This window comes from Tamandua tetradactyla, chromosome 7 (assembly GCF_023851605.1).
Source record: "Tamandua tetradactyla isolate mTamTet1 chromosome 7, mTamTet1.pri, whole genome shotgun sequence".
NCBI classification, from domain to species: Eukaryota; Metazoa; Chordata; class Mammalia; order Pilosa; family Myrmecophagidae; genus Tamandua; species Tamandua tetradactyla.
The window spans coordinates 125,961,355-125,965,096 of NC_135333.1; positions in this window are offsets into that span (position 1 = coordinate 125,961,355).

Sequence of the window (3,742 nt, forward strand, 5' to 3'; positions counted from 1 at the left end):
AAAAAAGGGGATTTATTTTGTTAGTTCTTCAGAGGAAAGGCAGCTAACTTTCCACTGAGGTTCTTTTTTACATGGGAAAGCACAGGATGGTCTCTGCTGGCCTTCTCTCCAGGCCTCTAGGTTCCAACAACTTTCCCTGGGGTGATTTCTTTCTGCATCTTCAAAGGCCTGGGCTGAGCTGCAAGTGCTCAGATGAGGTATGCTGAGCTGCTTGGGCTGTGCTACGTTGAGCTCTCTCATTTAAGCACCAGCCAATTAAGTCAAACATCATTCATTGCAGCAGGCATGCCTCCTAGCTGACTGCAGTTGTAATCAGCAATAGCTAAGGTTCATATGCTATTGGCTCATGTCCACAGCAATAGAACCAGGCACTTTCACCTGGCCAAGTTGACACCTGAACCTAACTACCACAGTCGGAGTTCAACTTCTCTGAGCTAAGTCTTCTAGAAAGAAATTTCCAGTAATGATGAAGGAGAAATCTGCAAGGTTAGTGTAGGGTAATCTACTGGCAAAGAAGGCAGAAGAGAAGTGCCTTTTCTGGAGGGTCAGGAACAGAAGTACATGAGTAGCCTGGGGTAGTAGCAGAGTTGAAGAATATCTAAATCTTGGGCCAATTTTCGGCCTTGAAAGGAGTTGAGGTGGGACCTTGGCAGGGACTGAGATCCCCAGCAGGTGGAGCAGCATGGTAAACCCAAAGTAAACATAGGACAACATGAATTTCAGCTAAACTCCAGGCAAAAGATGTTCAGGCACATACACTGAGGTCTCCATCCCCCCTATGCTGAGGCAACCATCCTACACCTAGACTTTCCTTCCATAAATTGGAATGAATGTCTATGCTTTACAGTATCGTCTAATTCTCTGCTGTTGTACTTCATGTGGATTGACTTGACTTTTCCTTTGCTGTTCTCCTAAAGTCCTCAGCTTTTCCTCGGTGAAGTTAGGGAAGGTGTATTGTCTCGTCTGGGTCACCCAGCTGGAAGATTAGTATTTATTTGCTGCTGACAGGTTGGCGACAATTTACTAAAACTAAATTTGAACACTGAGGAGGGCCTGTTGGGTCTGAAGCAGCTACTGAAGTAAAACCCTAGAGCAAGAGAGTTGGGAATTCTGTGAGAAATACTCTCTTTCCACCTGGATGGGGAGGGGACCAGGGCATATTCTGTAAAAAGGATTGCTGTTGTCATATGCCAAAGCTTACCTTCAAAGACATGTTGACTTTGTTTCCAAGTTTCTCTCTTACTACCCCTTCCTTTTGCCTACCCTGTGCTAATTCTAGTCTGGGCAACTCACCCTCCTATATGTCTGCTTTTGTTCATTATTTTCTATCTATCTTAAGTCTTTTCTCAGTTTCTATCTGCCTGTCAAACTACCCACTCTTCTAGGGATGGACCCAATGCCTCTTCCTTTTTAAAGCCCCCTGTTCCCTTGGTTACTGGTTATGTGCTTTTTTCCTGGGCTTTTTGCCTTTTATTACAATTATCACAATCTTCCTTGAATTTTTTTTTTTTTGAGTGTGTGTGTCTATGTATTTTGTATCTTCAGGGCAAATAATTTCCTTGGAAGAAGAGATCCTTTCTTATTTATATTTGTATCTTCTGCTTTGGGAAGCACATTGCCTGGCATGTAGAAGATGCTCATTTTTTTTTTTTACTTGAATGGAACCCTCAAAAAAATGTAATCCTCTTATCAAACTCATGAATTTTAGGTAGAAATCAAATGTGGCTAATTACCAGCTCCCAGTAAACAATCAGATGTATGTACAAAGATGTTCCTTATATTATTTACATAGGTGAAGAGCAGAAAATTAGCAAGTTTCTAAAATTAGGAGGCTAATTAAATATTGTATAGCGGGTATAGTGGATATTCATTATTGAAGCATTATGTAGGCACCAAAATTACATCCTTGATAAGACAGAGCTTCCACCCTTAAGTTATTTATATCCAAATATGAGGAAACAGATAACATATAGTCAAGTGAATAAATAAATAAAATAATTTCCTGGACATGTGAGAACTAAGGAAGCAGAAGATAAAATGAGACAGCATAATATAGAGGGCCAAGGGTGGGTGGTTGTGATGGCTGGGTTCGTGTGTCAACTTGGCCAGGTGATGGTGCCCAGTTGTCTGGTCAAGTAAGCACTGGCCTTTCTGTTGCTATGAGGACATTTAGTGGACTTTACTGGTATGTTGATTGTGTCTATGGCTGATTACACCTGCAGTGAACTATGGGAGTTTCTTCCATAATGAGATATGTCTAATCAGCTGAAGGTTTTTAAGGGGGAGGTGAAAGTTTCAGTAGTCAGTAGAGAAAACTTTCATCTCTATTTCAACAAGTCAGGCTCTCCTCAGGAATTCATCAAATACTTTCATCGCAGTGCCAGCTTGCAGCCAGCCCTATGGACATTGGACTCCTGCATCCCCCAGTCATGTGAGATACTTTTATAAAATTTCATACTCTTTACGGATATCTCCTGTTGGTTGTGTTTCTATAGAGAGGTGATTATTTTACTGAGGGCTTAATGATGAGAAGAAGGCAGCAATGTGAAGTTCTGGAGAAAGAGGTTTTGAAGCAGAAGGAGCAGCAAGTGTAAAGGCCCAGGGAAGGGAAAGAATCTGGAATTTCTGAAGACAGAATGAGGTCAGTATAGCTGGCATAGAGCTGCTGATGTGGAGAAGGAGAGGGATAAGACAAGGCACATCACGCAGGGGTGTAGGCTGTGGCAGAGACCTCCATCTCAAGACCTGCACTCGGAGTCCTGGTGAAGAGTTTGGTTCATAGTGAGGTGGCAATGAGAAGTCACTGGAGGGTTTTGATTAGGAGAGAGACCATCACTGATGTTTATATTAGAAATATCATGTGACGCTGAGTAAAAAAAAATAAGGACAAATAAGTAAATAAATAATGGATGGGGAAATGGGGTAAAAAGAAAATTGGGTAGATTGCAATACTAGTGGTCAATGAGAGGGAGGTGTAAAGAGTATGGGTTGTATAGGTTTTTTCTTTTTATTTCTTTTTCTGGAGTGATGCAAATGTTCTAAAAATGATCATCGTGATGGATACACAACTATGTGATGATATTGTATACTTTGGGTGGACTGTGTGGTGCATGAAAATATCTCAATAAAATTATTTTTTAACAGAGAACTATCATGCAGGTTATTATGTAGAGGATGTACATTATGTATGTCTCTGTGTGAGAGAGGTTCAAAGAGTAAAGCCCACTCTATCCACACTAGGCAGTTTAAACAGAAAAGGAATGTAGTAAAGGACTCTAGGAAGTTTGCAGAAATTCTGGGAGGAGTGGAGAATTAGGCTTGAGGCTGCAAAGCCAGAACAATTCTCCAATGACGTTGTTGGTCCCTCCAGTGGGATCTCTATCGGACCTCGGTGGGCACAGGTCCCACAGCCTGTACTCAGATGCTGGGACCAAGACTTGTGAAGATTTATCTAGCTCTGTGCTTTACAGTTAATAAAAAATCCAAATTCTGACTTGAAGCAGAACATGCATAGTGTCTAAGACTTATCTTGCTAGCTATGAAACCCAGAAATAACTTGACCTAAGTTTTTTTACTTCGTTGAAAAAGACTGCTTTAATGAATTCTTTCCAGTTGTTTTCATAAGCCATGTAAAGTCTTGCATTTACAATCAATTTTATTTTTGAAATATTTGTCATTTTTTCAGACTGCCTGCATTTTTATTTGAGTAAATTTAGGAAACAATTAGAGATTTTTCTTTTGG